General features: G+C 33.4%; 1 pseudogene; it reads right to left on the bottom strand.

Annotated features, from left to right (window-relative positions):
* Positions 1 to 319: 319 nt before the first annotated feature.
* LOC109497557 overlaps positions 320 to 25,938 on the bottom strand; it is a 184,940-nt pseudogene continuing 159,321 nt past the window's right edge.

Below are 25,938 nucleotides of genomic sequence, written 5' to 3'. Positions count from 1 at the left end.
CTTTAACATCCCTCGTATTGCTAATGTAAAAGTAGCTTAAAATGTATAAATTTTTAAATGCTTATTTTTTTATACAACTTTGACTACAGGCAGACCATGATAATTTTCATTGTCAAAACCTATTTCTTGGGGCACCTGGGTGGCTCAATCAGTTAAGCATCTGACTCTTGGTTTTGGCTCAGGTCATGATCCTGGGGTTGTGGGATGGAGCCCCATATCAGGATCCACGGTGAGTGCAGAGCTTGCTTAAAATTCTCTCTCTCTCTCTCTCTCTCTCTCTCTCTCTCTCTCTCCCTTTGTCACTCCCCCCACCCCCCGCTCACACTCTCTCTCTCCCTAAAAAAAATTTTTTAATTAAAAAAACCCATTTCCAAATGCTAATTTGTGATAATTGAGAGACTGATTGGAAAAAGAGAAAATAAGTGGATACCATGTTGAATCCATGTCCCAGTAAAGGGGATAAAGTAAATAATACAGAAAAAAAGAAGAGATAAATCAGGAAGAAGGAAAAATATAAAGAGCAGTTTAGTCAAGCAGAATTAACTACAAAAATAGATGCAGCCAGGTTAAATGTAAATATAAACTGGAAAGCTAAGAAAAACTAGGCAAATTATTCATCTTGAAACATGAAAAGTGGATCCAGTTATGTCCAACACACACACATATAGTTGGACGCTGCCAATAAGTTAATAAGGCTTTATAAACTATAGATCTCTGTCAAAAACCTTAGAGACTGTAATGCAGATAAAGACATTATGTATGTAAAACACATACTTCACTGCCAACATGACTTGCAGTGCAAACACCTAAGAGAATAGGCTTTCCTTGACATTCGTGGGTTAAACTCAAAGTAAAGTCAAGAACGTAAACTGGATGTTTGAGGATCCACCAAAATTCTGACTGAGAGCTCTCATTTATAAGAACATGGATGGACCTAGAAGATACGAAGCTAACTGAAATAAGTCAAACAGAGAAAGACAAATACCATATGATTTCACTCATATGTGGAATTTAAGAAATTAAACAAAGAAACAAACAAGCAAAAAACAGACTCTTAAAAACAAAACAATCTGATGGTTGCCAGGGCCATGGGGGTGGGGGATGGGTGAAATAGATAAAGGGGATTAAGACTCTTATCTTGATTAGCAGTAAGCAATGCATAGAATTGCTGAATCATAGTCACTATATTATCTACTTGAAACTAATATAACATTGTGTGTTAATTATACTGCAATAAAAATTTTTTCAAAAAAGCAGGGTTATCAAGGCTGACTCTATCTTTTTACACTCAGTACTTTATTGAATGCTGCTGCCAATGTGTATAAAAGAATTACCCCTGTGAAATAGAAATTTATGAAAATTTAAAGTAGATGTTAAGGACTGATAAAAGTAGAAGTTTGTATAGTATAGCATGTGTTATAGGGATAAGCTTTTGTACAGGCTTCAAATTTAGTTCTCTTTTGAATATTCACTGGTTCATGAAAAGTGGTTTAGAAAACCATCCAAAGATTCATACAAAAATGAACAGACATTCTGGAGTCTGAAGGAATTTATACTTGAAGATACTCCAGTCAGCAGGGGGTCATGTTGAGCATTCTGCAGACAGAATTGTTTCAAATCTGTAGCTGCCTAGGAAACCTTCAAATGGTTGAGCCTGACTAGGCTACCAATCAGAGCTGTTGAACCATTTTCTTCATGTGGTGACGGTGGAGGAACCAGACATTGTGCTCCAGAGAGCCAGTAGATTCATCAGTGGTGGATACATAGGTCAGGCAAGGCTGACTCTCTATCAAAGGAAGCCAATGACTTCAACAACACAAAACTATCCATGGTGCTGAATTTCCAGCCCCTACACCTGATTCACCAAGGATGATTAACTGGGGAGCTAGAAATGAAAAGACTGAATTTCAGAAGTTAACAAATAAATAAATATGACTACTTGTTTGAATTTATGTATGAATGTGCTCAAAGCTTAAATAGAAAATACAGGTAGGCATACAGTAAAATAAGCTCCTCCTATATCAAAAGGCAATAATTTCACTATAGAATTTTGGGGGTTAGCAAAATTTTTCTGAGCAGAGGGATACCAAGATGGAGGTAGTACTTAAGAATTTTAATTTATGTTGATATAGAGTGAAAATTGTGCAAATTATGTTTTAAATCACTGAATCCATAACAACATAATCTAATTTCATTACGACCTTTGTCAATGCTTTGTCCCTAATGAGTCAGTAATAACCAGAAAGAATATAAATGCTGGACTTTAGATATAAGACATTTCAATTGTCTTCATGCAGTGGAATTAGTGTAAATTGAGCTTTCCTTGGAATTCATACACAAATGTTAAGTTTCCAAATGATTCATTTTAATGATATTAATACCTATGAGTTCACAGATCACATATGACCAAAGATATTTGTACTTAAAGATATAGAAGTTACTCACATTGGTTATATGGGATTATTACAAAATTCTCAAGGGTGTATTGACTGATACAAAGATTAATAAGAGCAAAGACAAATAGATATAAATCAGATGCACACACAATATTCCTTATAAATGAAATAAGTAAACTACTTTTTAAACTATTATTTTTATCTTTTCTTATCTAAATTTAGATAAACACCAAGATATTTTTGGTAAGGTTAAGAAACAATGATCACAAATATCTCTGAAATAAAATCTATTTGTCTTCTAGTGACATATTTCCCTTAATAATGGAATACTCTCTTTGGGGGGAGACTCTCAATTTAACAAAAATTTTCTTTTCTCATTTAAAATTGAATACTAACTCAACTAATCCGGACACTAGGGATGATGTGATGTCTTTAATTTTTTCATATAATGATATGTATGTGTGGTAAGAAATACATCTTTGCTAAACTTCAAGTTTTGTTTCAGAAGATAAAAGTTTATTTGGGCACTGTTCCCAGAAGTTCCTTTGGGGGAAAATGACACATTTCAAAATTGCTGAGTTCCAATTGCATTTGGTTAAAATAATAACTTTGGAATAATAATTTTTTGTGTCTCTGTTTAAAGAACTGTCCTGTGTACCTGAGTTCAGATTTCAGAAATGGCAAAGTATGTGGACTCCAGGATGTAGAAAGTCATAGCTAATAATAAGCTTAAGTGTTGAATTGTAACATCAACCAAACATACTCACATGTCTTTCTTTATTTGAGTTTAGGAACAGTGCTCTCCTCATCAAAAATAATGAAAACCAGATACCTCGGTAGGACAGCTGGATTTAGGACAAATATGACACTAAAAAATATCTACTTCTATCCTGAAGGAGAAAATGATGTCTTCTTAAAAATAAAATCCTCTTATGGCAGCAAGATATACAATTATATTGTAGTCTTAGTTGCTATATCTACTTCCATAAGTAAATTAAGAGAGACAGAAATGATCCCAGAAGAAATATAAGGACTGAGTCTGGTAGGGCTGAAGGATGTAATTGTCTTTCCACATGACACTAACATTTTTCACAGAAAAGACAATATTGAAATATTTGCCAATGATAATGTTAGAATTCAGTGGTTGACAAAATATCAGTTTTAAAAGTTGCATATAGAGTCAGGGCACCTGGGTGGCTTAGTGGGTTAAGCGTCCAACTCTTGGTTTTCGCTTAGGTCATGATCTCACAGTTCATGGGTTTGAGCCCCACATCCGGCTCTGTGCTGACATGTGGAGCCTGCTCGAGATTCTCTCTCTCTCTGCCTCTCCCCTGATTATGCTCTCTTTCTCTCTCAAAATAAATAAATATATTTTTTTTAAAGTTGCATATAGAGTCAAACATTTCCTAGTGAAAGTATAAGTAGGATGTTAGGAACACTCTTGAAGGCTTTTACTCTCCAGATATAAAAGCCACTTAGAATGTATTATAAAACTTTGAATTCTTAACATTTTCCAAATAAAACAAAAATGGCAAAGCATTAGATTAATTTTTATGCCCACTTAGTCAAAATTCAGTAAAAAATCTATTCTCCATTGCCAAGAGAAAGATGTTGAGGAAAAGGAGTGCATAAGTCATGATGTTTTAATGAAGTGTTTGCTCCTGGGAATTTTTTCTTTTTATTTAAAGGGATATCTGAGGATTAAAGGGTTAGATCAACCTCATAGTACTAACAGTGTTTAGCTTTTCTGTTAGGGATTCTGGTCTAACATTAGTGATGTTGTTTTCAATGGAAAATTAAGTTATTACCGACATTAAGAGAAAAATATAACACTTTAAAAGAGTTCAAGTATTCTGTTTGAAATAATGCCAAAATAATTATACTCTATACATCTGTATCTAAAGCACACAATACAATCAAAATATTAACTGTAAATGTTCATAACTCATTCAAAGATTTTTTTCCCCAAACTCAACGTCAACACCAATTCTTATTCAAAATACAGACTGCACATGAAGATCATTTTTAAATGCCTATCTGTTCAACTTTACTATTTTCAAAATAAAGAATATATACCTTGTTTCAAACAAAATTTGGCTTTCATTATTTTATAGCTGTGAAAAACTAATTTCAGTTGTTTCTTTTCTTTTTAATTTGTACTACAGGTCTTTGAAATATATTTTTTCAACCTTTCTAATAGCTAGTATATCTACAAAAGATCAATAAATATCAGATTGGAAACCCTGTCAGTGCAGGCTAAAAACATCCTATACTTTCATCTTCCTAGTAAGCCCTAGTATGACAGAAAAATCTATTTCTTAGTGAAATTCTAAATGAAGATATTTTTATAACTATTCATATTAGAATCAATTAGAACACATTATGTTTGAGTAAAATTTGGTATAAGTGAAATTGTCATGAACATTATGATAGTTGAACAGTCTTTGATGTGCCTTACCATTAAGGAAATACAAAATGAGTAAGACATAGTCACTACTCTCAAGGTGTTTAAAATATTCTAAAGACATACAGAAGTAAAAATAATTTTTAAAAAATAAAGTTAATTTCATTACAGGGTATTTTTACCTGACGTGGCCAAACATTTTAGACCTGGAAATAGCAAGATTTCTTTGTGTTCCTAAATATTCAGATACAGTTCTTTCTTTTTTTTTTCAGATACATTTCAAACATATCTAGGAGTGAAGTAAAATAGTGGTCATCAGTTTTGTATTCTGACATCATTTCTAAATTATTAAAAATAACAAGGAAAATTTTTATATAGGTTTATTCTTTTTTTCTTCACCACTATTCTCCTCAAATAAGACAATAATTCTAATGGGAACACATTACTAAACAAAAGTTCATTTACTATATTATTGTTTATTCCCTTTTATTTGCATTTTAGTTTATAAATATGAACTTTGACTTTTGGAACATTTCTTGAAATCACTTAAGTAAAATCATGCTAAGAGATTTTAGTCTTCAACCAACATATTCATGACCATCCAAATGATAATGCTAATAAAAACTAGCAATGTGTCAACTAGATAAACCCATTAAAAATGAATACCATATGAATACTGTGTTATCTATATATCCACATTGCTGAACCTGGATTACCTAAAGCTTTTTTTTTAAAAGCTTTAGAAAGAGTGAGCAGGGGAGGAGCAAAAGGAGAAGGAATCTCAAGCAGGGGCTCCACACCCAGCACAGAGCAGGACAGAGGGACTTGATCTCAGGACCATGAGATAATGACCTGAGCTGAAATCAAGAGTCCCCACACTTAATCAACTGAGCCACCCAGATGCCCCTGAAAGCTTTTGAATTAGACTTCTTGAACTGGATAAAAGTTAGAGGTTTTTTCCTCCTCATTTTCACCACAAGATGACTTTGTAACTGAACATAAAATTGTTACTTTATTCAGAGCAAAATGAGCCCATTTTTCCTGACTTTACTTTTGATTTTATACAGTAAATAACTTTTCTTTACTGAAACTCTGCACATATTTTTGCTAAATAATCAGAAGTTAAAACATTGAGCAATTAACATGTGGCAGAGATTGTGAATTGTCTCAATGAATTCTTAAAACCTGCCTATATATAGGTAGCATTTCACTCCCCATTCTAAATATAAAGGAACTGAAAGCAAGACTAGGTGGTAACATTCCTAAAGTTCAAGCTAACAAATGGCGTATTCAGGATTGGAATCCAAGCCATCTGAGAGCTGAGCCAACACTCTTAGTCACTATTATATGACAGTTTCCAAAGGACATAAACATGCCTTTAATTTAACAAATATTAACTACTTGCCAACATGCCATACAGGAACGGGCCTTGCTCATATATCATCAGGTATTGCCCACCTTGTATATACAATTGCTACAGAATCTAACCCATCCAGGTAAGTTGGGAAAAGATTACTTGGAATATCATTTAAAATTTTTTAGTTATGAAAAACAGAATCTACACACTAAAATCTATATTTTATAATTTTATACTATATATCTTAAATGCATATAGATAGACATAATAAAATTTTAAAAATCACACATATAAAATACAGTTGTTAGAGAAGAAACAACACACACATACATACACACACACACACAGTAAAATAAAAAATAATAGGCTATGATTCTGTTCTGAATCATATATCCCCCATCACTGACCAGAGAAGCTTATAAAATGTCTGCTCCATGTTGGAGATTTCTCTGTGACAGCTGTTTCTACACTACGCCCTGGCCCACTTTTAGTATAGCACCCCAATCCATGGCTCATTGTCATCTCTGCCAGTTCAGATCTTATTATTCTGTTGTATCAGGCCTCCAACTCTAACTTCAGTGCAGTATCTTTCCACACCTTTGTAACTGCTCAAAATTAAATCTTTAAATAAAGACCTCAAGTACTTCTATTCCTCAGATTCATACCAATGAAATAACCTTCAAAAGTGTGACTATTTTTCAACTCCAGTCTTGAAAAATACTTACTATGAAAATATTTTTTCTGGGTACACCTGCGGTGAAAAGGTTTTTATAAATCTTCCAGATTGGGGTGTAACAGAACAAATTCCAGATTGAATACTACCTGAGAGTTCCTCAGCACTCTCAACTCAAGTGCCACGACAATCTAGTTGCTATAATTACTTGTAAGGCTTGCCACACATAATATGTTGTTTATAGCAATGAAAGTTCTAAGAGTGTCCTTCCCTGACCATTCCAGCTACAGCCCTTCTTTCATTGAGTTTCTAATTTCTAAAGGGTATATATTTGCTTGGTTTTTGTGCACCTCACTCCACTGGAGTGTGTTATTCTTACACTCCTAGGGCTTCACACAGTGCCCATTCTCTAACACTGCTCAGAGAATATACAAGGAATGAGTAAATCTTGCCCCATATGGTTATATCTACCACAGTGAAAATACAGTTATATTTTTGAAATGCCAATCAAATCCTCTGATTTATCTTAAACTTTTCAATGGCCACCTACTTTCTAAGGCAGAAGCCTAAACCTTGGAAAATCTTTGACTACTGGGCCTATTCCAATCCCCAGCCTCCTTTTCTTCCATCTCTGCACTCAAATTTCTGCTCCATGAGTCCAGAAATACTGAAGTTCCCCTAATGTTTCAAACTTCCGTATCTTCTCAGATTTTGGACATGCCATTTCACACAACTTAAAAACTCTGCTCTCCATCCAATCCTTAGCCCCTGATAAGTGACTAGCAAGACTACTCCTTCTTTCAGGGGTTATTCAAGGGTTCTGTATACTTTTTCAAGGACGTCTCTCCTAATACTTCTCAATACAATTAGGTTTTGTATTTTGCCTGTGCTTTCGCTGTATTATGTCCACACTCACATTATAGCGTTATTTTATTGTACTCATTATTTACTTTGGCTTCTGCTTCTCTATCAGACTAAAATTATGACTATATAATCATCTTATAGTCAGGAATTACAGGTTTCATCTATGTGTTATCAGTATCTAACAGCGCGCCTATATTAAAAGAGGAGGGCACTTGTTGGGATGAGCACTGGGTGTTATATGTAAATGATGAACCACAGGAATCTACCCCCGAAACCAAGAGCACACGGTGTACACTGTACGTTAGCTGACTTGACAATAAAACATATTTAAAGAGAGAGAGAGAGAGATCGATCTTCTATAGAGATAAAGTGAATGACTGGAAGAATGGAGGTCTCACATTATTTAATTAATATCCATGCTAGGATGGCTGAAAAATCTTTCCATACTTTGTGTGTGTGTGTGTGTGTGTGTGTGTGTGTGTGTGTGTGTGTGTGTATTTGTTTGTGGTTTTGTTTTGTTTTGTTTTTTCTCTTCAGGATGGAAATAAACTCAACCTAACTCAGAGTATTATTCTAAGTGGATATAAATATACCCTCTAAACTGAATGTTCTACAAATGATTCCTCAAGACATTTACATATTAAAGGCGATTTATAGGCATGAATTCTAAATCAGAGAGCTTACAAACAGTATGATTTTAAGTTGTTCATCACACTGCACAAGAGAGAGAAGGTTCTTTTTTTTTTCCAGGAAGCATGTTACAAAGACTATGAAGGCTTACAATATCTCACCATTCTTGGTTCTATGCTAGGGAACTGCCATATAGTGATACTTCAGTTAGAAAATCTTTTGGGACAGAATCTAAGACAGATTCACCATATACTAAAGGCCCCTTTAATAACTGATACTAAAGACTCATTGAATTTTAAAGCTAGAGGCTGCTATGAGAGAATAACAAGTTTCAAGTATATATATATATATATATATATATATATATATATATATATATACACACACATATATATTCGTCATAAGACAATTCAGAATTTTAAGAAAAAAAAACAAAGATAACTATAACATCTTTATCTTGTTCAGGAGTGATGAATGTAAATACCCTGAAGTAAACTTTGAGAATTAACTGAGTATTTCAAGGTCTTTATCACCACTACCAGCTCATCTACATAAAGATGACTTTGTGGCAACACATTTCTCCATTATTTCTATAACAAAATGACTGCAAAGAGGGAAATGACACTGACTCCATTTTTGAACTGTGTAGCACAAACACGAAAGTATAATAGATTTTCATAGCACTTAAAAGACATTTCTCTTAGTGCTAAAAGCAAAGTTCAGAAAAAAATATTTTTCCTGGGGGAAAAAATGTACTCAAAATCCCACCATTCAGTAATAATCTCCCCTTAATGTTAGATTTTCATTTTTAATAAATGCTGTTGAAGAGCTAATGATGAATAACAATGCTAATAATGAACAGCCTAATCAAAATGCCAATCCCTTTCTCCAGCTCAGACATTAAGAGAAATGAAAATTTTCCATTAGTACCTTCAGAGAAGACAATATTACACTGTTTCTAGAAAACTTTGATTTTAGAAACAAAATTAATAACATATGTAGAATGTTTCCTATTCTAGAAGGTCCTCTGAAATAATACATAAAAGTCTTTTTTTTTAATTAGATGAAAAGTAATGTTATTTGTTGCCCTGCCTTTAGTCAAATTAGTAAAATTCGGTGTGTTTTTTAAATGGGTTGGGAATTATATATGGTTATTATAAAGCTTTAGTGATTGTCCTTATATATTTAGCAAATATTTAAGCATATACTTTTACTATCAACTTTAAGACTTAATCGGTATTATTCCAGTGGCATAAAAACCTAAACACTTGAAGACCTTTCTACTGAAAACAACTAAAATTCTGAATAAAATAAGAAGAAAATGTTTAATGCTTAAGATAGCATAAAAATAAGAATCTATCATAATTAGTTTGGTTTCACTTAGGACAAATGTAGAAAGCCACAAGAGAATGTTGCTTTCACACTAATAATAAGAGAAAGACAAATAATCTACAAAATCATAACCCAGAAGAGAACTGGGATTTCGATGCAACCAAAGAAACTAAATTCTACAGAGTGACAACCTCTTAGAGACAGAAGACATAAATCATTTCACCTATGTTAAGGCACAGAAGAAAGAGATGGCCTTCAACAAGCAGATAAAAATAAATAAACTAAAATTTTAACAAAATTTTACAAGACAAATATATTCCAACCATTGGATAAATTTGAAGCTTATATTGCACTGAAGGGATCATAAAAAAATCAAAACTCTGCTCAATTCCTGATTAGATTGATTCAAACCAAGGATTTGACCACAGAAGAGTCATTTCTGTCATAAATACTACTAACCTCAGTCTCAATTATTCTATATATAATAAAAGCATTCAATAAAAAATTATGAGACAAGCAACAGAAAAAAGCATGAACAATGACTCATTGTGAAGAGACAAAGCAATCAATAGAAGCATACTTACAGTCAATCCATAAGTTGGAACTTTCAGACAAGAACATAAAAATAACCATGACAGATACATTAAACGATCAGAAGAAAAGATAGATAATATGTATGAGCAGATAAGGGATTTCATCAGACAGATGAAAACTATGATTCTAATGGAAATGCTAAAATAATAAATATAATAATAATAATAATAATAATAATAATAATAACAGAGTAACAGAGATGACATATTCCTTTGATGTACTCATTATCAGAGCAGAAATGGCTAAGTAATCAGTAAACTTAAACATGAACCTAAATAGATCATCCAAACTGAATTTTTTTAAAAAATGACTGGAAAAAACCAAAATAAAGAATTCAAGAGCTGTGGGAAAACATCCCCAAAACAATATGACACAAAACTGAACATACCATAGTCAAGATGCTGAAAAATAAAGAGAAAAACTTGAAGCAGGCTGAGAAAAATGAAACATTTCATAGAGGGAAACAAAGATAAAGTTTACCACAAACTCCTTACCAGCAGCTAAGCAAGTCAGAATACAACAGCATGGTATCTTTATAGCACTGAAAGAGAAAAAATCTGATTCTGAATTCCATTCCCAATATAAGTATTTTTCTAAAATGATAGCAAAATAGTTTCTTTTTTCCAGATCAGCCAAAGATGAATTCATTGTCAATAGACACACACACACACACACACACACACACACACACACACACACACAAGAAATGTTAAAGGAACTTCTTCAAGCAGAAGAAATGTGGTACCAGATGCAAATGTCAATGTACACAAAGAAACAAGGAGCCCTAGAAATGGTAAAATGAAGGTAATCATAAAAGACCTTTTTCCCTTATTTTCAGTCACTTTAAAGATAACTAACCATGTGAAGCAAAAAAGTAACACAAATGTGGGTAAGATATGAAGAAGTAAAATGTGTGACAAAATATAAGATAAAAATGAGAAGGAGCAAATGTAACTATAGTGTTGTAAGCTGCTTAAATTATACATGGAGTGACATGGTAATATTTTGTGGTTGACAGTGATTAAGTTACAAATATACACTGCAAATCCTAGACCATTCGCTAAAAAATGATTTTAAATGTATTAGTAACAATCCACAGTGGAAACTGTAAAAATCACACAAATAATTTAAAAAAGCAAAAAACAGATGGGACAGACAACAACTAGATGGGAGATTTAAAACAACGTAAGTAACTATAAGTACATTACAATTAAATGATGTGAAAATCCCAATTAAAAGGCAGAATTTGTCAGATTGGAAGATATAAAAGAATTAATTATTAAAACTGCAAAACATTTTTAAATATAAAGGCATACATAGAGTAAAAGGATAGAAAAGATATGACCCGTAAGTACTATGTAAAAAAAGCTGAAACAGATAAAAATAGATTTCAGTAACAAGGAATATTACTAAGACTTACATAATTTTAAGGAAAGCTATTTATCAAGAATTAATGAATTATATAGATTCACCGCCATTATACAGATCATAACAATCTTAAATGTTTATGTACCCAAAAGCAAAACTTCACAATACATGAGGGAACGCTGATAGAACTGAAGAAAAATAGACATATCCATAGTTATAGTTGGAAACTTCAACACTCCACTCTGAGTAAATGGCAGAAAAAGTAGATAGAAATTCATAAAGATATAGCCAACCTGAAGAATACTATCACACTAGTTGATATTTATAGAACACTCTCCTAATCAGAGCACAATGAACATTATTTTCAAATACAGTGGAATGTTCACCAAAACAGACCACATTCTGGGCCATGAAACAAACCTCAACAAACTTTGAAAAGAACTGAAATTGTACAAGGTATATTTTCAGATCACAGCAGAATGAAACAAGTAAAAGAAAGACATGTGAAAAAAACCAAATATTCAGAAATTAAGTAACACATCTACAAATAACACATGATTCAAACAGATAAACAAAAGGGACATAAGAAAATATTTTTAATATAATGAAAATATAAATCTAATATATCAAAATTTGTGGGCTGCTATAAAAGCATTAAATTTAGGGGTGCCTGGGTGGCCCAGTTGGTTAAACGTCCATCTTCGGCTCAGATCATGACCTCACACTTCATGAGTTCATGAATTCCAGCCCTGCATCAGGCTCTCCAGTCTCAGCATAGAGCCTACTTCAGATGCTCTTTCTCCCTCCCCCTCTCTTTCACTGCCTCTTCCCACACACGCATGCTCTCTATCTCATAAACAAACATCTCTTTAATGTTTATTTTTGAGAGAGAGAAATAGAGCATGAATAGGGGAGGGGCAGAGAGAGAGAGGGGGAGACGCAGAATCCGAAGCAGGCTCCAGGCTCTGAGCTGTCAGCAGAGCCCAACATGGGGCTCAAACTCACTAACTCCGAGATCATGTCCTGAGCCAAAGGCAGAGGGTTAAATGCCTGAGCCACTCATGATCCCCTGTTTTTTTTAAAGGAAGAACAAATTTGAAGAACTAAGTTTTCACCTTGAGAAAGAAGAGCAAATACATTCAAATTAAATACAAGAAATAATAAAGGATAATAAAAGGATAAAAACAGAAATCAATGCAATACCAAAACCAAAACACACAGAAAAAAGTCAGTGAATCATATTGTGCCAGAAAAATAAATTGTTTCAGTGCCATAATACTTAAATCAATCTTGTACTTTATAATTAAAAGATAAATATGATATAATGCTTAGTAATTATATTTTTCACATGTAACAGAATATGCTATTTCTGCAAGATCTATGTTGTAGCATTGTCTAGTGACATTTTTCCAAACAGTTATTTTAAAGAAAGGGAGTACATCCAGGTAATTTATCTTTTATCAGTTTCTTTACACTTTTTCTAAAATTATGGTGGGAAGTAGTGCTGAGAAAGGCATGCAGCCTTTTGGCCCTCCCTCAGCCAAATAAGACTGGGAACTGGAACACTTCCTTACAAAGAGATAACCCTCATGATTTATGTTGGGCTTATAACCTTGTGTGGGAATATCTTTCCCCTTTATAAGCCCAATATATGCTCTTTTGTTCTGCATAAGCATATGGTACCTGGTATATCTGCCCTCTGTGGGGAGTGTACAGAGTCCTTCTACTCGGTCATGAGAGGGGTGAGCATAGGCCAACTGCCCTGCATCTGTTGCAGAGAGAGAGAGACCCATCAGCCATGGAGGACCCATGGCCACTACTGAAGTAACTTCTCCAAAGTAAGGTAATATAAGTTACTTCCATTTTTTAAAAAATAATTGACTAGCACATGTATTAAATCTAAATGAATTAAATCTAAATCCTTAAGTAAGGAAATGTGATATTTATTAATAATCTATTATGTGCTGTACATTTAGCAATGCCCATCCATAAATCTCATTCCAGAATATATCCTAAAATTAAAGGCCATCTACAACTGGCTGTTGACTTTCCTTTCTAGCTTTATCTTTAGCTACTTTCACTCTTGAAGCATGACTTAAAACTAGACTGGAGTTTCTCCTCACCAGATTCAACTCTGTATCTTTTGGACTCTAATTAGAATTCAGCCCTTCAAATTCTTACCCATAATTAAATGTTCAGATTAGTGTGTCTATACTTTCCTGTTTATTAATCCATAATTAACTTCTATCTTTTTTGAATTCCCAAACCACATTGTTTAATAATGACTATCACATTCTTCTTTACCTCATAGTCATTCTTCAAAATGGCTTATATTTTCTTTGTGGAAATATACTCCCCGCCTACGTTCAGTAATATAATCTTTGAATAGGCTTCCCATCTAAATACTACTTTCTCATCCTCCCTTAAATGTAGGTGTTGTCACATGACAAAAATCTCATCAAGGGTATGCAAGCTTAAGTGATATGAGTAATTTCCATATTGTGACCTTAAAAAGAGTGATATGTTTTCCTTCCATCCCTTCTTCTGGCATTCTACCATCCAGATGTGACAGTGTTTGTGAAACAATTTGGTCCTAGGAATAGTAAAGCAACTAGATAGACAACTAGAAGATACCTGGGTCCTTGACATCATGGATGCACCATATCAACCCTGAACCACTTATACTAGATTATAGCTTGAAGAAAAAAAAAAAAAAACTATGTTATCTTATTTAAGCCACTACTATTTTGGGTTTTGTTATAGTATATAAATCTTCATCAAAATTAATATGTCCTACAAGTTCCTTGCGAGCAGGAATCACATCTTCTTTACCTTTATTTATTTTTGAGAGAGACAGACAGACAGACAGAGTGTGAGCAGGGGAGGGGCAGAGAAAGAGGGAAGCACAGAATCTGAAGCAGGCTCCAGGCTTTGAGCTGTCAGCACACAGTCCAACGCGGGGCTCAAACTCATGAGCTGTGAGAACATACCTGAGCCAAAGTTGGATGCTTAACCAACTGAGCCACCCAGGTGCTCTACCTTTGTAGATTTTGTATTTATACCTTGCTTAGCAAAAGGCCTTATAGTTAATAAGCAAGTACTCAATAAATATTTGTTGCATTGAACATACTTTCCAAAATCTTCATTGGATAACATCTTTATACAACACACACACAGGTTAGCATGCACACATATATTTCATTGCTCTGTTATCTGAGTGGATCTAGAAGCAATGACACCCCAGCAGCAATGTACACCCAGAACCCAGATTTTGGTTTCAAATATACTCTTCAATAAAGGGAGTCAGAATTAACTGGAGATATGGCTGATCCTTGCACTGGAGAAAGAACCATAAAAGATGAGCCTAAAGAATGTTACAGTGTCAAAAATTAAGAAAGTGTTCTCTCACTTGCTCTCTCTTTTCCCCCACCTACACACACACACACACACACACACACACACACACACACACACAGTGGTATGTCAAAGGGACTAGTAGACAACTGAAAGAGTTCCCAATGGTTAATGCTGAAACAACTGAACAAAAAAATCAGGTATTATTGGAGTTTAATCCAAAGTATAAAATATCCATGCGTCCATACTGATATACATAAATGATAAACAGAGATACAAGACAAATATCCCATAGAGAAGAATTCCAAATAATTTGTATAGATACTCAACCCTTAAGGAAGTGAGGCATAACCCCACACTCCTTAAATGTGGGCTGATCGTTGTGCCTTTCTTCCAAAGAGTATAGTGCAGAAAGGGAGAAAAAAAAGAGTAAGTTTACAGTAGGGAAATTAAAAAAAAAGTACCTTAGCCAAATGATTAATTTTAACATCAACTATGATAAATAAGTTCACTGTATGTACCCTTGAGGTAATGTAATGAAAACTGCACTGTACCTCCCAAAAGGGGAGGTATTCCTCCCCAAAACGGGAGGTATCCCTCCGGAAGACATGTAACTCCAGTCTAATCATGAGAAAAACATCAGACCAATCCCAACCAATGTCCCAAGAGTGACATTCTTCAGATTAACCAGTACTCTTTAAAACTGCCAAGGTCATCAATGAAAGTCTGAGAAACTGTCACATCTAAGAAAAGTCTAAGGAGACATGACAATTAAATGTAATGTAGTATCCTGGATGGGATCTTGAAACAGAAAAGGGAAATTAGGCAAAAACTAAAGAAATCTGAATAGAGTATGAACTTTAGTTAATAGAAATATATCAGTATCAGTTCACTAATTGTAAAAAATGCACAATACAAATAGTTAAGATGTTAATAATATGGGAAAGTGGGTGTACATATATAGAAACTCTGTATTCTTTATAATTTTTCTGTAATTCCAACACTATTCTAAAACTGAAAGATTATTAATAAAATACTACAATCATTCTCGTCTCCTTTCTTACTCTCACATCTAACATCTAACCCATAAGACAAATCCTGTTCATTCTACCTTCAAAATATAATCATAATCCAACTAACTCTCCCGCCTTTCACAGCTTCTACCATGACCAGATCACCTTTCTCTTACTCCTGATTATGGAAGTATTTTCCTATTGATCCCTCTGGTTTCTCCATTTATTCCTCTTTGGTCTATTTGAAGCATAGCAATAATGGTAGTTTCTTTAAAACTATAAGCAAGTAATGTCCATAGACTACTCTAAACCCTTCAAAACTGTATCTGCCAGAGCAAGAACCACAGTCATAAAGGTCTACAAAGCCCCCATGAGATTTGGCACAGTTTCCTCTAGATCCCACTTCCCATTGCCTTTTCCTCTCACTCACCCTCCCCCTAGTGATGACTCTAACATTTCTAGTAAGCTACCATCTCAAGATCTTGGCTCTTGCTGTTTCCTTTGCTAGAATGTTCCTCCCTAAGAATTGATATATTTCATTGTCTCACCCCCTTTAAATTTTTACTCACTTACCCTGTTGGTGAGTCCTTTCCTTATCCTCTAAACACATTTGCTCTTCCCCTTCCTTACCTTACTTATTTCTTTAGCCCTTATCACCATCTAACATAATATTTTCATTTGCTTATCTTGCTTATTTTCTGTCTTTTCTCATTAGAGAGTTGGGAATGTAAATTCAATGACAGTAGAAAGTTTGTCTGTTTTGTCCACTCCTTTATCTTCAGTACTCAGAACAGTGCCTGTCACCCAAGGGCCATTATTAATATTTATTGAATAAATGAATGGATATAAATATATATTTGGAAGGAAAGATGTGCTTAAGTTCACATGGCTTACATAGTTAACTACCCCAGCCAAGACAGTTTATAACAAGTATTATGCCAAAAATGTTTTCCTAGAGATTAATGTTTCATCAGTTTTTGTAGATGGAGATTGTTTTCATTTAAAAGGAATTCATTTTTAAGAATAGTCAAATCTCATTAATTTGGACAATACTAATGTAAGATTTATGATCACTAAAACTGGGGCGTATGCTATGAAAAAGCAATTGTTAATCAAATTAACAGTATAAACAAAATTTTGGGAGATGACATTAGATTCCTAAATAACCTAAGAATAATTATTTATAGATTTTTAACAAATGTTTATATATATGGATGCTCTTAATTACAAGTCAGTCTCATTAAATCTTTAAATAAAGACCCATAGGAGTTCTGCTTAAAATGGTTTGAGAACAATTTGTTTAAATAACTGTGTGTACCTAAGAAAAACAAGAATGTATGTCTTCAGAAATAGCCTATTATTCAGGCTTTTTATGAATTCAGGCTAGTCTTTCCTTCTATTAGTCTGAGATGTAGAGTCTTAAAACATGTGTCTGGTTTCAGTTTCTCTGTTACATATTTTTTTTCAATTTGCTTGGGTTGTAAAACAAACCTACTTGTACTACTTTAATGACATAAGACCTCAACACCTCTCAAGGTATTGGAAGGTTCTAGAGCTGATAAAGAAAAATTATACCTAGCATAACTTTTTTTTCACGTGCTCTAATTGCCTTTTACTTCATATCTCCTCAGAACAAAGCTTGGAAACTATTTTGAATCCTTCTTTTAAAATTATTTTTCATTATTTTTAAATTATTTCAGTTATTTGAGTCCACTTTTTACTCTGTTGGGTGAATCTTACAGAAAGTAAATATCAAAAAAAAAATCCATAGCTTGTTTGATTTTAATGGTATACCTTCTTAGTATCTACACTATTTTTAACCAGTTTTCATATTCTACAAAGCAAAATTGTTTTAGAAGATAAGCTACTCAATATGGAACTGTGACCTACTACCATAAAGAGGGATGGGTTTACCCTGTATGTAGGTATTGTACCTCAATTTTTATGAGTGGATTTTAATGCTACACTTTTCATGGTTGGTAACAATTAAATTTTTCCTTTAACTGACAATATAGAATCTGGCTGCAGTACACCAGTAATGAAACAGCTATTTATTATGACCAGTATCCATTCCGATTGTTCTACCTATTTGGATTAGTATATGCCAGTGAAATACTATTTGTTAAATATTTTTAATATCATGCCTATATAAAACATATTTGTTCTAGGTTCTTTCCAAGGGGTTCTTGATAATTTTTAATTATCTTATCAGAAAATCCTAATCAAAAGGCTATTTTAGAGAAAAAAATATTTATAAATAATTCCCCTAAATCAGGAGTTCTTGGTATCTGAGACATACATCCTTTCAGAATCTAATAAGAGGTTTGTACCATCTCCCTAGAAAACTTCACATAGGCCAATAGACTCAAAATTCAAATCTCAAAAGTTTTGAAAGCCCTTTGATTGAAGCCCAGGTTAAAATCCCCTGAATATATATGCTAACATTGACCCTTCAATCAAGCTTCAGAGAGATGCATACTTAGATGTCATTCTTATCACTTATAGAATTTTTTATATTATCTAATATTATGCCTTTCTACTCCCTTTTTTACTTCTCTCCTCTCTCCTTCTCTCCTCTCCTTTCTACTTCTATCCATCTTTACCATTCTAGTCCAAGTCACTAGTGTATCTTGCCTAGACCCCTGAAACAACTTTCTAACTTTTTTCTTCCTTTTGCCCCCCTTCAACCCTATTACAAATAGCAATCAAAGTGAGATTTTGTAAGATTACACTACCATTTATGTGGAACCATTTCAAATGTTTCCATTGTGTTCAGAACAAAACTCATTCCTTACAAGGTCAGCCAGGTCTTAAATGACCTGACTCCCAATTTTTCCTAGCTTCACCAATGGAAGTCTCCCCATTCCTACTACACTCCAATGATACTGGTCTTATTTCAGTTCTTCAGAGGTATCAAGTTTTCTCCTACCTTTATAGACAATGGCCTTTCTGTCTGAGATGTTCTTTCTTACCCTTTAAGATGGTGAGTTCCTTCTCATCAGCTTAAATATCACTTTCAGAGACAGGGTTTTCCTGAAAAACTCTGCAATATAAAACCAGTTCCCCATCCTGTAATTGTCATTCATGTGTATGAGTATTTATTTCTGCATTTCTCCCCAACTAGACAATAAGGTCTAGGAGAGTGAACATTATTCATGCAATACAGATACTAACACATTGTCTAACATATGTAATTTTTCATAATTTTATAAATATAAAAAAGTATTTAATGAAATAGTGACATAATCTAGGAACAAAAAATACACAATTCATTATTGAATAATTACAGAGATAGGATGCTATCTACTGCAACACTTAGTTTTCTATATATGAAGAACATTGGATAAGACATCTGATCAATATGCTTGACATGTCATGCTCCAAACGTATAAAAATGTTAGATAAAATGTATTAAAAATATTTCTAATATATGGTCAAAAGAAGGAAAGAAAGAAGGAAAAAAAGAATGGAAAACCCAATGTTCCAGAAACAAGAAGTATGCAAAGCAGTAATTTGAAGCAAAGGTCAAATAGTTCATCTGGATCAAAGTATATAGTATATATAGGATCATAGTATATAGATCTTAAGGGCAAGGGCTAAGAATTTAAAGCTTGCACATGAACACAGCAGAGGTATCAGGAAAATATTAAGTAGAGAGGTGAACTTTAAGCCCAAATATTATTTCAGTTCTTCAGAACTGAACATTTCTTTGCCCATGAATAGGAACTAGAGAAATTCTGTCCTCTGGTTCTTTAGGCATCATCAAAATTTGATATCATCATTTGATGACATCAAAATTTGTTATCTATTCCCAGCATGGGTGAAAACAGATTTCCAGGAGCAGGAAATTGAATAAAATACCACCAGACTCATGCTTCTACAGTGCATGACACAAGTCCTCCAATAAAATTAACCACTGTTAAAAATGAATACTAGCAAGAAGAAGGATGGAAAACAATACAAACAGGAAAATTCTAATTTCAAGATCTGAATAAAATTAAATAATATACCTGAAAAGTTAATTTTAATTTGTATATATAAATTTCAAAAAGATGAACAATGGGGCACCTGGGGGCTCAGCTGGTTAAGCAACTAACTCTTGATTTCAGCTCAGGTCAGGTTGTGAAATAGTTATATCAGGCTCCACACTAAGCTAAGCATGCAGCCTGCTTGAGATTTTCTCTCTCTCTCTCTCTCTCTCTCTCTCTCTCTCTCTCTCTCTTTCTCTCTCTCTCTTCCTCTGCCCCTCCCTGCCACTCTCATGCTCTCTCTCCTTCAAAACAACAAAAAAGGATGAACAAAGAACTCAAACTTTTATAAAGCAATTAGTTATGAAAAAATAGCAGACTGATTTGAAAAATGGTCAAATAGAAATTCCAAAAATTGCTTATTTAATTAAAAAATAAATTTAATTTAAAAAATTAAATTAAATTAAAAAAACTAATGGATGTATTCAATGGTTGGGTTAGTAACTAGAATAGGAGGCTAAAGAGGAAATAAGGTAAATGGAAGTTATAATTGAAAAAATGATCCAGAATACCACACGATGATTTAAAGAGATAGAAAATATGAAAAGTAGGTTAAAAGTCATGGAGGGTGATTTCAGAGGAAACAATTCAATGTCCAATAGGAATTCTGAAATAGGAAAACAGAGAAATAAGGAGAATCATTAAAGGAATACTGTATTAAGATTTTTCCAAAATGAAAAATGTTTTTAAAAGAATACATGCTCAGATTGGAGAAAACCACCACATACTTAGCAGAAGTGATGAAAACAAAACACAGAGAATTTAATGGAATTTAAAGAATATAAAGTATCTGAAAACTATCAAGTACAAAAGGATATTGTTAAAAGATCGTATCTGCAGGAAAAAGATACATGGTGTGTCCATGCTTCCAATGGACAGAACACTTTTTATTAGTATCAAAAGAAATCAGAAGGCAATGAAATGTCTTCAAAACACAAAAGAAAAATAACTGCTAAAACTAGAATTATAATTCCAGGTAAAAAAGAAATTCACAGAACAGCCAAAATAAAAAAATTTTTTACAAACACACTATGAACACTTTCTGATATACTAAAAGACATATTCAATAGGAAAGAAATTGATCCCAGATGGAAAGAGTAGAATATAAAAATTAGTAAGTAGATTAGTAGATCCAATTAACTATGTAAAATATATAAAAATGGTTAAATGGGGAGAGACAAAAAAATCCAAGGTGGCATGACGACAATGGCACAAAAGGTGAAAGTGTTATAAAGAAATATATAAAACATTATGGAGAGCAAAGAAGTTTTAAATAAATTAAAGGATATGTTAATGTTCATAAACTAAAAAATTCAATTTGGTAAAGATTTCAAGTCTCCCCAAACTGATCTACAAATTTAATGATTTTTCATTCCAATCAAAATCCTAGCATGACTTTTTTTTTTTTAAACTGGCAAGATAATTCAAAATTTAGGTGAAAACATAAAGGCGCAAGAATAACCAGAAATTTTTTTTTAACTTTACTTTTTATTTTTTAAAATTTACATCCAAATTAGCATAGAGTGAAACAATGATTTCAGAAATTCTTAAATAATACAAGAACAAACTCGGTCTCGCTAAAGCTAGAGTAATTAAGGCACTGTGGTATTGGTGCGAGACAGGCAAAAAGATCAAAGAACAGAAGAGATAGTCCTACATTTATACAGGCACTTGATTTATGAAAAAGATGGCACTATCGCACAGAGAAGAAAAGGATGACCTTTTCAAGAAGATGAAGCTAGATTAATTGGATATTCGTACTCAAAAAATAAACTGGAGGCACCTGGGTGGCTTAGTCCATTAAGCGTCCAACTTCGGCTCAAGTCATGATCTCACAATTCCAGAGTTTGAGCCTCACATCGTGCTCTGTGCTGATAACTCAGAGCCTGGAGCTTGTTTCAGAGTCTGAATCTCCTTCTCTGTCTCTGTCCCACCCCAACTTGTTCGCTGTCTCTCTGTCTCTCTCTGTCTCTGTCTCTGTCTCTCTCTCTCTCTCTCTCTCTCAAAAAGAAATAAACACTAAAAAATTAAAAAATAAAATAAAATAAAGTGACCCATGTTGAACATCACGGAGAAAAAAAATCACTTCCAGGTAGATTGTAGACCTTAATGTATAAGGTAAGACAATGAATTCTCTAGAAGATAAAAATGTTGGTTTGTCTATGTAAACAAAACAAAATGATAAACTGGAATACTTAAATAAAGAACTTGATATGAAAAGATACCATTAAGAGAATGAAAAGGCAAGGCACTAACTAGGAGAATATATTTGTAACATATTTATCTGAAAATGGACTTGTATACAGTATATAAAACTTCAAGAAATCAATGATTAAAAAAACACAATATATAAAACAGGCAAAACACTTTAAAATAGAGTTCAAAACAAAAGATAAGCAAATGGCTACTAAGTATTTAAAAAGGTATTCAATGTTATTATTCATCAGGGACAAGCAAATTAATAGCACAATGAAATACAACTATATACCCACAGTGGCTAAAATGAAAAAGACTGGAAATACCAAATATTGGCAACGATCTGGTGCAACTGATATTCTCAAACACTTTATGTAAGAGTGTAAATTGGAATAATCATTTTTGAAAAACTGGTTGGCAAAGTCTGGTAAGTTGAACATATGCTTCCCTATGTTATAGTAATTCTACTCCAACAGAAAAATGCACACATATATGCAACCAAAGACATATGTAAAAATTTTCATAGCACTTTCATAGCATCAATAGTATCATACTGGAATAGCTGATATTAGTGTCAGCTAAATACTGGAGACAATCCAAATACCCCTCAGTATTAAAATGGATAAATATATTCATATGCTTTACAACAATAAAATAAACAACCCACTGTCACATACAAAAATATAGATAAACCTCACAAATAATACTGAGTAAAGATGCCAAACACAAAAGAGCATTTATTACATTTTTTTAATTTATTCTACTTAAATAAAGTTCAAAACCAAAACTTAGTCAAGCTAATCAATAGTCAAAACTGTGGTTACCTTTGAGAGAGGTAATGATAGAGAGTACACAAGTGTCTCCAGAATGCTATTCTACTTCAGAAATATTCTATTTCTGATCTTAGTAGTGATTACTCAGCTGTGTTCACTTTGTGAAATCTTTGCAAACTTCACTGAGCTGGAAGCTTAAGTCTATTTTTCTCTGTGTATATTATACTAGGAAGGAGGATGGGCTATATGGGTAAGGGGCATTAAGGAATCTACTCCTGAAATCATTGTTGCGCTATATGCTCACTAACTTAGGTGTAAATTTTTAAAAATAATAAACTAAATAAAAATCCAAAAAAAAAGTTTATTTTAATGAGACAGCTCAGTAGGTTGTGTCTGACTTCAGTTCAGGTCATGATCTCAAGGTTCATGAGTTCAAGCCCTGTGTTGGGCTCTCTGCTGTCAGGGTGGAGCCTGTTTCAGAATTTCTGTCCCCCTGTCTCCCTGCCCTTTCCCCATTCCTGCTCTCTCTCTCTCTCAAAAATAAACATTAAAAAAATAATAAATAAAAGTTTATTTTCATAAAAAAGGTAGCACTTAAAATGCTAAATAAAAATACATGAAAAATAGGAAGAGAAGATTAACAGTTATAGTGATCTAATGGGCTTATGTTATTCTAAATGAGGACAGAAAGAGTAAGAAATTGCTAAGAATGCATATTAAAATTTAAGGGTAACAATGACAACAAAAAAAAATAGTAATCATATGTTAACCTTCCAAGCTAGAACTGTAAAAATAGAAAAAGAGAAAAGCCCTACATGTATAATGGAAGAAAGAAGATCATAGTACAACAATCTGTAAGTGAACATGAAGGACATTGTGAGACAATAATTTGGAAAAGGTAAAGACCCACAATGCTACAATCTCAATGAAATGATGAACTTAGAATATGTACCTACTGGCAAAAGTCAGTAGCCGGAAAACTTTTCTGTCTCCTCCCAGACTTTGAATTCTGGGGTACTGAGGGAGCCAAAAGTCACTTTTGGTAATTTTAGCAACAGATTCATCCTTAATGATAATTCATTTAAAGGGCCTCAGACTGGGGGTTTTCCAGGGTACCTGGCTGAAGGAAACTCAAATCCTTTTCTACAGGAATTATCTCATGTCAGGTCACTGAATCAGACCAAACTGAACATGCACTTACATTCCAAAATTACAAAATATATGAAGAAATAAGGCACCATGAGGAAGAAACTGCTGAAAACACATGTTACAAAACCTCAAAGAATCAGATATATTTTTATCAGACATTATATTTTCAGATTATTCTGGTATTTCAGAGTTATTCTGATAATTACTGAATTATCAGAAACAATTTTAAAATGTGTTCAGGGGCACCTGGGTGGCTCAGTCGGTTAGATGTCCAACTTCAGCTCAGGTCATGATCTCACAATTCGTGGGTTCAAACACCACAATGGGCTATGTACTGACGGCTCAGAGCCTGGAGCCTGCTTTGGATTCTGTGCTTCTCTCTCCCCTTCCCCCACTCGCACTCTGTCTCTCAAAAATAAACATTAAAAAGTTTTCTTTAAATGTGTTTAAAAGTATTTAAAATAAAAGATGAACTTGAAAACATGAGTAAGGAATAATTTTTTTAATGTCCGGCAGATTTGAAAAAAGAACTGGAATTTCTAGGAAAAATCATAACTGTTGATATGTAACATACAATAGACAATTTAAGCAAGCATAAGAAAAGCAAATGAAAAGATAATTAGTAAATGAGACAATGGGACACAGGGAACCAGAGATGGAAGCAATACAAGAGAAGTTAAAAAAAAAAAAAAAAAACAAGAAACAAAAAACTGAAGAATATACTAAGAAGGCCAAACATATTTAATCAGAGTTTATGAGGAAAAGACAGAATTGGATATTGACACTCTTTTGTTGGGATTTTATGCACTTAAGTAAACATGATAGTGTTGAAGAGGGAAAGAACCAAGAGAATGCCTGCCAAAGTATCTATACAAGCCATAAAAGCTGACAAGACACAAGACTCTCAGGTCACAGAAAAGAGATTACAGCAAAAACAATATAAGGATTATCAGTCTAGTTGCTATTGTGGTTCAATGAACCCCAAAACAAAAAGCCACAAGGAGGGCTTGTGAGGATGTGCTACAGGAGATGAAGCCTGAGTTTAGACAATTCACTATTTTTTATAGCAAGAGATTTGTAAATCAAGACTTCTTTGTCCAGAGGGACAACTAGTATGGACAAAAACCTTACTTTTCAAGATTATGTTCAGGAGAAAAAAACAAAGAAGTTGGTCAATAAAGGCCTTACAATTTTGGTGTTTTTGGTCTAGCAAGACTCAGCAAGACAATAAGATGCACAAGAGGCCCAGAGCAGACAAACTCTCAACATCTCATCCCAACATAAAAGTAATTTACCAGAAAAGAGCAAAGACACCATTCCACTAATGCAGCAATCACAATGAATCCAGGAATTCCTGCTTTTATTTCATTTTTGACTTCTGCAAATTCCTAAGTTTCTTTGTGATATCAATTCATTTTAAAGCATTTTTTGTCTAATCACCTTAAAAAAAACTTTTAAGACTATTGTTGAATTTACAGAAAGACTGCCTACAATCTAGCAATATAGGAGAGAGGCAATAAACAAGATGATTCCAAATTAGGATAAGTGATGGAAAGAAACTAAACAGAATGATATGAGAGTATGACTCTGGACTAGTGGAGGCACTTAGGTAGGGCAGTCTGGAAACAACTCCCTGAAAACGAAATATTAAGGAAAAGTCCTTAAAAGATTTAAAAAAAATCAGCTATTATAAAAAAGAGAAAAAAAAAGAGGAAAGAACTTTTTAGGCAGGGCTACAACAACAAAACCCAAAAGCTGGGAAGACGTTGAATATTTGAGAAACAGAAATGAAGCAGAAATGACTTTG

This window comes from Felis catus, chromosome A2 (assembly GCF_018350175.1).
Source record: "Felis catus isolate Fca126 chromosome A2, F.catus_Fca126_mat1.0, whole genome shotgun sequence".
Taxonomy (NCBI): Eukaryota; Metazoa; Chordata; class Mammalia; order Carnivora; family Felidae; genus Felis; species Felis catus.
Note: the sequence above shows the minus strand (reverse complement) of the source record. Positions and strands in the feature narration are given on the sequence as shown.